The sequence below is a fragment of the Bos taurus genome, chromosome 12 (genome assembly GCF_002263795.3).
Source record: "Bos taurus isolate L1 Dominette 01449 registration number 42190680 breed Hereford chromosome 12, ARS-UCD2.0, whole genome shotgun sequence".
Taxonomy (NCBI): Eukaryota; Metazoa; Chordata; class Mammalia; order Artiodactyla; family Bovidae; genus Bos; species Bos taurus.
The window spans coordinates 14,956,882-14,971,562 of record NC_037339.1 but is presented as its reverse complement, the minus strand read 5'-3'; the positions used below and the strand labels follow the sequence as shown (position 1 = coordinate 14,971,562).

At 43.3% G+C, this 14,681-nt stretch overlaps 1 long non-coding RNA gene across 1 annotated transcript; it reads right to left on the bottom strand.

The window, feature by feature from the left end:
* Nucleotides 1-4,778: 4,778 nt before the first annotated feature.
* On the bottom strand, nt 4,779-9,834 carry LOC107132988 (uncharacterized). The gene is made up of 2 exons (XR_001501469.3): nt 9,384-9,834; nt 4,779-5,069 (listed from the first exon to the last, which is right to left on the bottom strand). It is a non-coding gene; the product is annotated as an uncharacterized lncRNA (long non-coding RNA).
* Between the last annotated feature and the right edge of the window lie 4,847 nt (nt 9,835-14,681).

The window sequence follows — 14,681 nt, the reverse complement described above, 5'->3', positions numbered from 1 at the left end:
AAGCATTTAGCATATATTATCCTGGCATATCATCAGTGCTCAATGAATGTAACACAGTGCTATTTTGAAAATGTGCTTACTGAAATATTACTAAGGGGGAGGAACTGAGCTAGATGTTCTGAGAGTTGTATGTGACATGATTTTTGTCCTCAAGAGGATGGCAGGTTTCTTTGGAAGATGAAACAAACATGAGTAACTAAATAATAAATCTAGCCGGTCTGTGGTTAAGTGCTTAAGGAGTAGCAGAGACAGAAGTTCTCAAGTCTGGGGCGCTGATCAGTGAAAGCATCAAACCTTCGTCCCTTGCATTGCAGGGTGAATTCTTAACCACTGGACCACCAGGGGAGTCCCTGTTTTTAATTTTTTGATTGCCAGTTGATTTACAATGTTATATTAGTTTCTGCTGTACAGCAAAGTGATTCAGTTATATCATTTTTTATATTTGTGTGCCCTTCAGTAGTGTCCAATTCTTTGTGACTCTGTGGACTGTAGCCTGCCAGGCTCCTCTGTCCATGGGATTCTCCAGGCAAGAATACTGGAGTGGGTTACCATGCCCTCCTCCAGGGGATTTTCCCGACCCAGAAATCAAACCTGCATCTCTTATATCTCCTGCATTGGCAGGTAGGTTCTGTACCATTAGTGCCATCCGGGAAGCCCTCATATTACATACATATATATTTTTTAAAATATTCTTTTCCATTATGGCTTGTTACAGGATATTGAATACAGTAGAATCCTGTTGTTTGTCCATTCTCTACGTATTAGGTTGCACCTGCTAATTTCAAACTCCCAATTCATCCCTTCCCCACCCTCCCTTCCCCTTGGCAACCACAAGTTTGTTCTCTCTGTCTATGAGTCTATTTTGATTTTGTAGATGGATTCACTTGTGTCATATTTTAGATTCCACATATTGCAGATATCAAATGGTATTTGTCTTTCTTTTTCTGATTTACTTCACTTAATATGATAATCTATAAGCCTATCTATGTTGTTGCAAATAGCGCTGTCTTGTTCTTTTTAATTGGTGCATAGTATTCCACCGTGGGCTTCCCTGGTAGCTCAGATGGTAAAGAATCTGCCTGTGATGCAGGAGACCCAGGTTCAGTCCCTGAGTCAAGCAGATCCCCTGGAGAAGGGAATGGCAATCTACTCCAGTATTCTTGCCTGGAGAATTCCATGGACAGACCATTGGGTCAAAAGAGTCAGACATGGCTGAGTGACTAACACTTTCACTCTTTACATTCTATTGTACATATCCTGGGCAAATATCTGGAAAAACTATAATTCAAAAAGATACATGCACCCTTATGTTCAGACAGGTATTTTTTTATGGCAGCTTCCACATTCTTGACTATTCCACAATAATTGAATTTTGGTTAGAGAAGCTTTCAAGAAGATAGCAGGATTTGAGCTCCATGTTATTAAAAGAAGAACAGGGTTGGCAGAGAAAGACATCTTTTCTATGTCACATTGTTCTTATCAATTTACAGGTTTTTTTTTTTTTTTTTTTTGCAAGAAATAATCATTGCAATGTCCTTTAAAATTGCAATCAATTGAAGAGCTAATATTCTGGTTTCTTTTTCTGGCTGACTTTGCCTCAGTGAAATTAAAATATGTAATATAATAATAATGTCCTGAAAAAGAAGAGAAGTGAGATGAATGTGGCCTTGCTTGAACCTTACCATATGCATCCCAGGAGGATCCCAGGATAACTAACAAGCAGCGAGTATTTTCTGATCTTTCGCTTCATGAATATTCATGACACATTTTGCCAGAAGTCATGTAGGAAACTGCCACTGTCTTGGATGGCGCTTGGAACTAAATAGCTACCCATCTTCTGAGCTGGCTCAATAAAACGTACCACTGTAGTATCCAGGTGCTTTCATAATATTTCCAAGGATATTTTGCCAAGGCCTCCTGGGTGGTGCTAGTGGTAAAGAACCTGCCTGCCAAAGCAGAAGACATGAGATGAAGGTTCGATCCCTGGGTTGACAAGATCCCAGGAGTAGGAAATGGCAAGTCACTCCAGTATTCTAGCCTGGAGAATTCCATGCAAAGAGGAGCCTGCTGGGCTAGTCAATGGGGTCACACAGAGTTGGACATGACTGAAGCGACTTAGCACTCACTCACTCTTATACTGGGAGTGGCATAAGCAAATGTTTTGTTTGAGTTTTCCAGGAGCATATTTCTACAAGGAAATATGCAGCTTGGCTCATTCAGCTGGCACTCTGGTAAGCAGGGTAACCAGAAAATCAACCAGCCTAAGTAACCAGCAGGCATTTATTGGATGCCTGTTAAGCATGCATCAGACATACAAAGGCATGGTGAATTTCACAGGTTTCTGAGATTATAGCCTAGCCTCCCAAGGTGATTTAGTCTAGCAAGGAAAGCTAATCAGATCTAACCATCCCTCTATTTATTTTTTCTATGCAGCTACACACAAATAATAAACAATTGAAGAACAAGAGAGGACAATACATGATTAATATCCTAAATCTTTAATCTTGATAACCACCCTAACCAATATTTTTAACAAGACAAACTTCTAAGACCCTTAAAACTACTTTGAAAATACTTTCTTCAGCAATTTACACACACACACACACAAACACACACACAAATATACTCCCAGGAGTATATTTGAACTCTTGTTCAAATCTTAAACATCTTAAACAACATCTTAAAAATGCAATGTGCTTATGTGAATCTGTACATATAATAAAATTGCACAGAAGTATCTACAAACACATAGAGGATGGTGAAATGCAAATTAAAACATGACTATTAGTGGAGACTGGGTGAAGGGTGGCCTTTCAGATATCCCTGAAAATTTGGCAGGGGGTGGGGCGTAATTTCTTATGAATCTACAATTTTCCCCAAAAAGTTAAAAAGAAAAAAAAATCATACAAGAAAAAACTGGAGTTAATCTCTATGTACTGGTAAGGAAAAATCTCCAAGATGTTTGATAGGTTAAAAAAAAACAAATTATAGAAAAATATGTAAAATTTTCACATAAAAACATTTATGTGAAAACATACAAAACAACTATACAGTCATATTTTTGCAAACACATTAGAAAAAGATCTCAAATGAAACCCATCAGACTGGCGGGGGCAGAGGGTGTCAGAAGTAGAGGGTGGGGATTGGCTAAATAGCATAACTTTCACCTTACATGATTAACTTACCTAAATCTTGTATGTGAGTCAAAAGTCTTTGGACATAAGACATTGATCTTTGTCCCTAGCACTTTGGAACTCTACAGCAGTTAAAGTTTTTGTTCCCTCCATATCGAGTTAAAAACTTTGGTTTGTGATTTGGAACTTGTTGAAGAACATGAAATTGTTGATCTGAATATTCCTAGGCACTTGGAGGGTTTGGAGTTTATTCCCCCTATAAATTCTTATAGGAAAAAAACATCTACTGTTCCATTCTATTTGGCTCCACTTGAAAGAGACCATCTGGTTGCTTCTCTGTGCCAACCCTCCCGAGAATGGTCACTTCTAATTGCGTGTCTCTGTTGATATCTCTTTCTGATTTTCTTCTGGGTTTCCTTCTTCAGAGTACACACGTGTTTGGTTGTGGTTGTTGTTGTTGTCCTATATGGCCCTTTGTTGGCAAAGTAATGTCTCTGCTTTTTAATATGCTATCCAGGGTTGTCATAGCTTACCTTCCAAGGAGCAAGGGATATGTTTGGCAAGAGACACAAGAGATGTGGGCTCAATCCCTGGGTCAGGAAGATCCCCTGAAGAAGGGCATGGTGTCCCCACTCCAGTATTCTTGCCTGGAGAATCCCATGGACAGAGGAGCCTCGTGGGCTATAGTCCACGGGGTCACAAAGAGGCGGACATGACTGAAGCGATTTAACACATACTAATTTAGGATTATTAAATAATCCATGTAAGCTTCCAGATGTTTTGGGTGAGACTGCAAATGGGTTAGGACTTTTTATCATCTGAAAAATTTAAAGTACATTTAAATGAACAGTTTCCAAATAGAACCTTCCATGTGGTTCTCTTCTCACCTTTCCGACATGCAGTGCTTGCGTGTGTATTTTATGTGTGAAATTAACCACAGATACATGTACTAGGTATCTCATAGTCTGATGTCAAGTGAGATGAAAGTCACTCAGTCGTGTCTGACTCTTTGCAACCCCACAGACTACACAGTCCATGGAATTCTCAGACCAGAATACTGGAATGGGTAGCCTTTCCCTTCTCCAGGGGATCTTCCCAACTCAGGGATCGAACCCAGGTCTCCTGCATTGCAGGCAATTCTTTACCAGCTGAGGCCATAGTCCAATGTAGCCAGACTGAAAATAAACAAAACGAGAATCCTGGAGAAGGTTCTTCGATTTGGGAAATTCTGGCCTTTTCAGACTTATTTCTCATGGGTTTTTCATTGGCAGTGGTTAGAATTGTGATGCTCTTAATAGTTGCCTGAACTGGATTTCTTACTTTTTCTTTTTTCCATGTTCTACTTTCACAGTATTTATCAAGCCACAGTCTGCTTATATTGGGAGGAGAGTTCAATTTTTATATTCTGATGACAAAACCACTTCAGGCATTCCTGGGACTACTGACATTGGATGTGAGCTTCATCCCATTACATAAAAAGAATCTTTTCTTTTTAAAAAATGTATATGAATAAGGCACAAACTCAAAAGTAAAACAAGAGTTTAAGTCTGTGCACAGACTCCCCAAATCAAGATGGAGTAATAGCTACTTCTGTAATTTCTGCCAATTAATCCACCCCCACACCACAAACCAAAGATTCCAAAATAAGTTAAAGAGCAGTGTTGGTGACTCAGACAGCATGACTTCACCCACATGGCCCCGCTGCAGTGGTTTCTCAAGTGGCCACCACTATTTCCCTTCGTACTAACACTGACATTTACCTGGGGAGATTGATGGGGGAATAGATGACATTACTTTCCCAGCAGCCCCTCTGGTCAGAGTCCTTGGCCTCAGAAGCGAAGGAAGCAAACCATGCCTCAGGGGATTGGGACCCATGACCTCATGCTTTTCCTAGTTGAAGAGTTTCACTGGCTCCCCACAGGTACAGAGCAGTTCCTACAAAAAAGCAGGACAGTTATGGCTTTTCCTGATCATCTGCCCTGGTCTGCCTTTCCAGCCTCCCCTTCATTATTCTGTACCATAAGCTGAACAAACTGAATTATTCTAGTTACTCCCCAGATGTCACATCTTTTTTTTGGTAAGGGGGTCTTCCTTCTCTGGCTCATGTTTTTGTCTCTGCCTAGACTGTCTTTCTCTTTCCCAGCTCCAGAAAAGCCAAGTCTTATTCATCTCTTACGGCCTATGAACCCTCTCTTATTTTTCCAAAGATATGCCCCTCTTCAAAGTATTCACCCCTCTCTGCTTTATAATCAGATTGTTTACATTTGTTATAAGCCCCAGCTGGCTTAGTGGTAAAGAATCCATCCACCTGCTAATGCAGGAGACACAGGAGATGTGGGTTTGATTCCTGGGTCAGGAAGATCCCCTGAGACGGAAATGGCAACCCATTCCAGTATTCCTGTCTGGAAAATTCCATGGACAGAGGAGCCCAGAGGGTTGCAAAGAGTTGGACGCGGCTGAGCACACACGCACTCATACCTTAAAGGAGAGATCCAGTGCTTATTTGTCTTCGTGTGCAGGACTCTGTTCAGCATTATTTTTACAGGGATTCTGTGACTACTTCTTGACTTGAATCTCAAACTTAATGTGTCTGAGCTCAGCACCTCTCTTCTCTGCATTCACCCAATCTCCTCCTCCTGAATTTCCTGCCCTGGTGATGGATACCCCATCCATTTCACTGCTCGTGCCAGAGTATTTATTTATTTTCTAACTGGAGTATAATGCTTTATAATGTTGTGTTAGTTTCTGCTGTACAAAACAGTGAATCAGCTATATGTATACACATATCCCCTCCCTCTTGGCCCTCCCTCCCACTGCCGCCATCCCTTCCCTCTCGCCAGATGGTATAGGGTTGTTCTTTCTACTTTGTGCCTCAGATCTACAACCCCCATCTAATCAATGACTGGGTCCTGTTTACTCTGCCTTTGGAATAACTCTTAAATCAATACCCTTGTTCCTTCTGGTCAAAGTGCTGTGACTTTCGTTTTGGCCACCATCAGCCCTTGCCAGGATGACCACAGCATATTCTCACCCATCAATCATCTCTCTCCTTTCCCTCCCCTTCGCCTCCACCAAAATCCACTTTCCACATTGAAACCAGTGTGATCTCTTTAAAATACAGACCTGATTATGTCACTGTCTTTTTCCTGAGTCCCAGAATCTAGTTCAAACACTTAACCATGATAGAGAATGTCTTTTATAATCTGACCTTTTCTTTCTCTTACCGTTCATGTATCTCACTTCAGTTGTGTCCGACTCTTTGCAACCCCATGGACTGTAGCCTTCCAGAAGCCTCTGTCCATGGACTTCTCCAGGCAAGAATACTTGAATGGGTAGCCATTCCCTTCTCCAGGGGATCTTCCTGACCCAGGGATTGAACCCACGTCTCCCACATTGCAGGCAGATTTTTTACAGTCTGAGTCACCAGGGAAGGCTCTTTAGGAGTTCCACACATGTTTGATTCAAATGTGTGTTTTAAGTCTATTTTCCTTATTTAAAAATTAAAAGTATTCATAAAAAATGTATTCTATACCACAGTTCTATGTATTAAGAACCATCAATTTGGATGATCAAGTTAATTCTGAGGTAGGAATTTCTACCTTTTTGGTGAATATACTTGAAGCTCTTGTGAATGTGTCATTATTTTGAAAAGTTGGTAGTTTGCACACTTTTTTTTAAAAATTAGGCACTGCTGATCTGCTTAAGTACAAATTGTTCGTCATTACTACAAATCTCGATTAAATCAGAAACAAAGCTAAGGCTCATAGCTTTGGCACATGTATCAAAGCATCCTATTTTACTAGAGATATTTTAGACTTACTTTATGATTGGGGTGTTTGTCACTGACTTTTATATCATGAGGGGACGTGCAAGCCCTTGATAAATATTGCTGTGGTTACGTTTTTTTTAACTGTGACTGTCAGCCATTAGATACCTTCTCAGAAGAAGTTATGGGACATTTTAAATTAAATTAAATTTATTTATTAAAAAATTGTTTGGGGCCACATCAAGCTAGTATGTGTGATCTTAGTTCTCCAGCCGGGGATCAAATCCATGCCCCTTGCATTGAAAGCACAGAGTCTTAACCACTGGAACACAAGGGAATGCCTGTTGTGATTGCATTTTGTAACTAAAATCTCTTTAACCACTTGCCTAAGTTTTTGGATTCATTCATTTGAAGCATATACCCTGAAAGGAGAGCTGTTAAAAACCCATACTTTCCATTTGAATCTATCTTTCTGGGTGAATTTGAATTTTCCAGTTACTTTAAAATACATATAAAATTTTAAGGCCAAAGGCAATTGAAATAAATAATTTGGGTGCAGAAATCAAAATAAAGCTAAGCATAACACTTAATTTCAAGTATTTATCTTCATCATAATACTTAACAACAATTATCTTCTTGTTCTTATTGATTGATAAGTGTTAAAAATATAAATGTTCAAAATAAATTTATATTAGTAACATATCATATTTATCTGTTTTAGAGAATTGAGCTCCGAGACAAATTTCTTTTAAAAAGACTTGTTACAGTGCTTAAGAAAAGAAACAAGTGAGAACCTTTGAGGTCTTAGCTCAGCCTCTGTCTCTCCCTTAGTCCTAGGAAGGCATTCATAATGTGTCCACTTGATGTGGAAGAGAAAACAACCACTCAGTGCCCATGACCACATTTTCTGTCCCAGCCCAGGATCAACTTTTTTAAAAAAGCTTAATTATTTATTTGGCTGCATCAGGTCTTAGCGGTGGCATGAGGAGTCTTAGATCTTTATTGCAGCACTGGGGATCTTTAGTTGCAGCATTTGAACTCCTAGCTGCTTGTGGGGTGTAGTTCCCTGACCAGGGATGTGGGATGTAGTTCCCTGACCAGGGATCAAACCTGTGGGATTGGGAGCTTGGGAGTCGTAGTCACTGGATCACCAAGGAAGTCTTTAGGATCTGTAGCCACTGGATCACCAGGGAAGACCCTAAGATCAGCTCTGATTCCAATGGAGAACTGTCCCTTTCCTGTTGGTATGTATGTTCTTGGGGGAACATACTAAGTTACCTTGACTTCCTGGTAGGATGTTCCTCTGCCTCCTCTCACCTCCTGCTTCTCACAGGGTTCTCCCTTTGAGAAACCTCTGGGCCTTAAGAGCATGGACATGCATGTTATTTCCTTTTGCTGTGCTTTCTCTGACCTCACATCTCATGATACACACACATTTGTACTGGATCCAAACACTCCAAGTAACAAAATTTACTCTGCAGAACTCATGAATTGCAACAGTGTCAGAAAATACATTGCCATGTGTGTTTTTTTTCAATAAAGAAATCACCATACCTCCATGTGGGATTATAAAATTTCTAGAATTTTAGACTTTTCCTCAGTCAGTAAGAAAGCGAGTTAGAGTTTATTTTTGCTGAATCTCGCCTTCCCAAGGAGTGCTAAGTTAGTGGCACAGTTGGTGCTTGTGATTGGTGAGCTAGATGCTAGCTGGACTGCTCATGGACTGCTAAGTTCCAGCTGAACCCATAAAGACGTGGGTGATGGCAACGCTAATTCCACTGGGTTAAATTCCAGCAAAAGGACAGGTGCTCACAGCTGCCCAGAATGGCATTGAGAAATATGAGTTTGTCCTTGTCCTTTTGACCACTGGTTGGATTCCTGAGAGCTTTAATTATCCCTCTGTGAACAGAGCTGGTCGTTGCCGTGGTGTTTATCAGCTCCAGAGCTGAGGAAATTGGGCTTTATCTCTCTCAGATTAGATCGCTACAAGCCTCATTGGGTAAGGTTAGTGGAAGGAGCTGAGTAAAGCCCTTACTCCTTTTACACAAAATGCTTCTGCAAAGCCCCTACCCCTTTGTGGACAAAGCCCCAGGACTTCCCCAACTCCCACCTCCCCTCCCCCCAAACCAGCTGGGACAACTCAAGAAGGGCGGGGGGTATGTGGGGTGTGTGTGTAATTATTTACTTCTTTCCAGGACCTTTTAATTGGTAAACCTTTCCTTTAACTAAAATGCTGATCTCTTTCAAGATAAGGCACTTTGGGCCTCAGGTTTCTCCAACTCTCTTTTCCGTTTCCTTCAGGTCTTATTAACTCTGTTGCCAGGCTGAGGGTGGCAGCTGCAGGATGGGGTACCTGGCTCACTAAACGAATTGGTACCTAAACTGGTACCTACCCCTGCCTGCTAAGAGATTCCACTCCACCCCTACTCTATTCTCTTCTTAAAAAAAAATAGGAAAAAGAGAAAGATAAACAGGCTACCCACCTCAAAGAATCCGCTTGCCGAGGCAGTGGATACAAGAGACTGGGCTTCGATCCCTGGGTCAGGAAGATCCCCTGGGGCAGGAAATGGCAACCCACTCGGAATTCTTGCCTGGAGAATCCCAGGGACAGAGGAGCCTGCCGGGCTACAGTTCACAGAGTCGCAAAGAGTCTGACGTAACTGAGGGACCAATCACATCCATACATTAAAGGGAAAGCTTTCCTCAGGCTTGCAGTTTGCCTGGGTATTCCCTTGGGGTGGAGAGTTGCGGTCCCCAGGGGTGCTGCTTTGGGGACCTGCATTCCACAAAGTCTTCAGACGCTGTGGCTGCCCGGCTTTGAGCGCCTCTCTGCGCCTTCTGAAAGGCTCTGACTCCGCTCACCACTCACTCTCCCTCCACCTTTCAGCTCCGTCCTTTGACCTCAGTAACAAAATGACTTTTGATCACCAATGCTGGGCCCCGCTCCGGTAGTAACGAATCTGCCTGCCAGTGCAGGAGCTGCAAGAGGTGAGAGTTCGATCCTTGGGTTGGAAAGAGTCCCTGGAGGAGGAAATGACAACCCACTCAGTATTCTTGTCTGGGAAACCCTATGGACAGATGAGCCTGGTGGGCTACCGTCCATGGGGTTGTAGAGTCAGACACGACTGAGCACACACACATGTGCACACACTTCAGGCTCCACCTAACTCTCCAGCCAAGACCCCAGCCCCAAACTGCTCCTGCTTCATTGAAATTCAGGGGTCGATTCAACTGTGAGGTTACCTCCCTGGACACATTTATCTTGAGGGCGAGCAGGCTACATTGGAGTGCCTGGTTATCTTTTGCCTTTTTTTTTCCCCAAAATCCATGCAAAGGTTGTGAAAGAAAAATTTAATCCTTGCTACTTTGATAGTAGCCAGTGGCAGTGTGGGCCACATGTCTGACTCCTATACATTAGGGACATTGGGGGCTTCAAAGGGAGGTGGCCTGTAGCTAGACATAGAGGAAAAAAAAGATCACAGGATCTCTGAAACTCAAGTCAGCTGCATTCATGAGCAAATCAGCACTCTCCCGGTTCTTGACCTCCTCTGGGCATTGTGAGGGCTGGTGAGCTCATGCTTGTAAAGAGTGCAAGCCTTTAATTGAAGTATAATTAATAATCATCTGATAAGTGAATAACAATAATAATGATGATGTAATCCCCTTCCCCCACAGCCCCACCCCCGCTTCCTTGGGTAGCAGCAGCATGAGATGACGTCCCCGTGGACTCAATTAGATGAACGGCCGTAGGTAGAGACGGATCAGCACAGCTATGGGCTTGCTGGCATGGCCCTGGGGTTGGCCTGCCACCGGGAACCTGTGGACACAGAACAATGCAGCAATGTTCTCTAAGTGCTGGGCTGTTCAGGTGATGAGAAAGCTCAAGCTGTTTCTTGACTCAGGCACGAGGACAACTCGCCTGCTTCTTGCCAACCTTGTGGCCTCCCAGACAGAGGAGCTGAGCCTGGAAGCCTTGACATTGACACTTACTTATTTTCCCTGCTCCTCTGCCTCCTTGTTTTTCCAGAGGGCCCTCCTCCCAGTAAGATGAGTGAGTGTATCTCCCAAGGGTGATAGCAGCGGATCAAGCCACAGCCTTTACACCACTGACCATCAGAGGGATGTGTGGACCCGTCAACGTGGTCAAGCATTGAGGACCTAATGAACTGAATGAAGAAGCAATAGGTTTCTGAAAACAGACAGAATCTTGACAGAATTCTTGGGCTTCTCACCGTTTAATCTAGAAACAGGGTTCTCCAAGCAGATATCAAGCTAAAAAGAAGTGCCCAGAATGGGAGAAGGGGAAAAAAAAAATTATGAAGGAGGCAGTTTATCATCCATTTTCGCCCTAAAGGCTTCTCAGGCCAAGAGGCTGAGATAGGCAGAATGGAATCCCCAGCTGGAAAAGATAATAACAGCTTTCATTTGCAAACAGTCTAGTTTACAAAGCACTTTCATATAGCATGACCTCATTCGAGCCTCCCTGTAAGGTTGGCTGAGTTTCTTATCCCCAGTTTACAGATGCGGAAACTGAGGTCCAAAGATGTTAAGTGACTCACTCACATAGAAAGAAAGTAGCAGAGTCAGTGTCAAAGCCTTGTTTCTAGTAAGATGCTAAGACTTGTTCCATGAGTCCCCAATCTTCTCTGCTGCTGCTGCTAAGTTGCTTCAGTCGTGTCCGACTCTGTGCGACCCCATAGACAGCAGCCCATCAGGCTCTGCTGTCCCTGGGATTCTCCAGGCAAGAGCACTGGAGTGGGTTGCCATTTCCTTCTCCATTGCGTGAAAGTGAAAAGTGAAAGTGAAGTCGCTCGTTCACGTCGGACTCATGGCGACCCCACGGACTGCAGCCTACCAGTCTTCTCTCCATCCATAGCATTTTCTAGGCAAGAGTACTGGAGTGGCTTGCCATTGCCTTCTCCGCCAATCTTCTCTACTGGGATGCTCAATATTCAATTTAGTCAACAAATAGGTTGAACAATCCCTGTGTGTTGAGCACTGTGCTAGGTGCTGGGGAAGCAGCAGCGAACATCATCCAGGGTTTGTTTCATAGCAGTCTCGTCACTATATTAGTTTTGTGCTGCTGGCGTCTCTAGGCTGTGGGATCCTTCCCCAGAGAGCTCTAGTAAAGTTCTTTTGGCTGCAACAGTAAAAGTCATGTGCTGGCTAGCTAACACACAAAAATGGGATTTAATAGAAAGATTATGGATATTTCATGGAATCTAAGCAAACATTAGTCCATCCCAAGCTTTGGGAAGACCAAGAACCTATTGCCTCTCTAAGGCCCTTATCTCCTAATTTTTCTCTTTACATTCTCAATACTTCAGATAGAAATTTCTGTTAAAAAAATTCAGTGAAAGAATCATTGTTAAATATATTCAGAAATATTTATGAGTGAGGGATGGACTTTCCTGGCAGTCCAGTGGTTAAGATTCTGTGCTTCCATTGAAGTGAGCATGGGTTCGATCCCTGGTCAGGGAACTAAGATCCACATGCTATGTGGCCAAAAAAAAAAAAAAAAGCAACAACAAAAAAGCTCCAGGAAAAAAGAAGAATGGGACCAGGTAAAATAAGAAAATAAGAAGGACGTACCCTGATATTGCTCGAAGAAGCTGAGCGATAGGTACATGGGGGGGTCATTCTATTATTCTACTTTTCTCTGTTTTTGAAAATGTCTATTTAAAAAGTTAAAAAATACAAAGAGAATATTCTGTGTCATTATGCTCCTTCCTTGGACCTTTTGAAACGAATGTATTTTTTTCTGTATAGATTATTTTTAGTGATTCTCTATTTGCCTGGTCTCCTCCATTGTCTGGTGTTTCTTGAAGGGCAGAATTGTTTCATCAGTTTTACAAGTGCGGCGTCCGCTTTGAGGGCTTCCTATGGCTTAGGCAGTGTCTCCTGCTTCTGGGTGAGCTAATAGCCCTGGCTGGTGTGTGTGCTCAGTCTCTCAGTCGTGTCCGATTCTTGGTGACCCCATGATACCACTGAGCCACCTGTGAAGCCCAACAATCCTGGCAGTTTGTGTATCTCCTTCACGTGAGACCAGCCCTTTGCACACATTCTGTAAAATGTCCTGGGGACCCCCATTTCTACCGTCGCCGGGCTGTCGCCCTGTGATGGGACACCACCAGTCTGAGGAATGAGCAGAGTGAGGGTTTCTGGATTCCCCTGGGCCGTTTCACTTGCAATGACATTTCTTCCCCGGCAGCCAATACCCAGTCAATGACGCTGGGGTCAGGCCGGGTTCTGAAAAACACTTAGGAGCAACCTTTCTTTTGACCCAAAGGGTAAGAAGAAAATAGAGAAACAACTCGTTTGGCTGCCGCTCAGGTGGGGAGAGCCAGGTCAGGCGGCTTGCGGCAGGTGCCCAGTTCTCTCCACTTCCAGCAGATCCATTAACGCTTGGCAGGTTGCACTCCCCTTCAGCGTGTGTAACATGCAATTGTTGACACAGCTAACACTCCCTCAAGCTCTCGGGTCTTGATGTGTTCCCTTGCCCCTGTCGTCAGAACTCAGGGTCTGAAAGGCTTCATCTTCTGAATGTGCACCTTCGTTTATGGCAGGGACACAGCTCAGACCTCCTTCCTCAACCTTCCCACCCAAAACGCGGTGCCCTCATTTTTCCTCTCTGGATGATGTTAAGCACTTAATGTAATTGCCTTGAAGGAAAAAAATAGCTAAAGATGTACAGTCAGTCACACCATGGCCTCATATTTCAAAACCAGCCAGGCGTCTTTGTGAATGCTCCCTCCCAGGGTGTGAAATCAATCATGTCGTGGCTGGTCCCCTATGACCCGGGGGAGACTGCCATCTCGGCTTACTCTGGAAACACGGCCAATGACTTGATCCCTTCCCTGCCTGACCCCCCACCCACCCCAGCCCTTCACCCCACAACTTCCCTGCTGGCTCCTCTCCAGTGAGCTTCCTCTTTGGATCTGGCAGCTTGCTCTGTGATTCTCAATTGCTTTGTATAAAGAAGCCATGAGCAAACGGTTAAGCGTCCACTCTCCTCCCTGGTGTCAACCTGTCCCTTGGCCTTGGCTCCTGCTTCAGATAAAGGCAGTGACGTTCCCTCCAGCTCAGTTCTTGGTGTGAGTCACTTTCTGAACCCTGGCCATTTTCTTTACCCTCCCCTTCAACTTTTCACCCTTGAGATGCTTCCCTCCTCCTTAGGATGGCCCAGGCTCCATGCAGACCCACGCTTTCCTTCCCCCAGCTACACTCTCCTTCACTTCCGGGAAACCCCATCGCAGATGTGGAAAAGGGGGAAACTTTTGACAATCTGTTCTTGCAACTCTATTCTATGAGAGAGTGGGCCCAGAAGTAAGGCAAAAATAGCTTTGAGGAACTCTGCTCAATGTTATGTGGCAGCCTGGATGGGAAGGGAGTTTGGGGGAGAATGGATATATGTGTGTGTATGGCTGAGTCCCTTTGCTGTTCACCTGAAATTATCACAGTACTGTTTGTGAACTGGTTATATCCCAATACAAAAGAAAAAGTTTAAGTAAATAAAATTTAAAAATCAGCTTGGAAAAATGGAACCTGTATCTAATTAAGATGCTAACGACATTCTATCTTGAAGTAAGGGTTGGCAACTAAAGGCTGTAGTTTATTTCTAATTGCTGTTTATCTACTGATGGAGAATGATCAAGGCTTATATTTAGAAAATGTAGGGTCGGAGAAGGAAGGCAAAGGGAGTGGATAATCTATAAACCAGACAGACAGTCCCTAGCTGTACTAAGTTTTGCAAATTTTCTGGCCCGGCTAAATACTTTCAC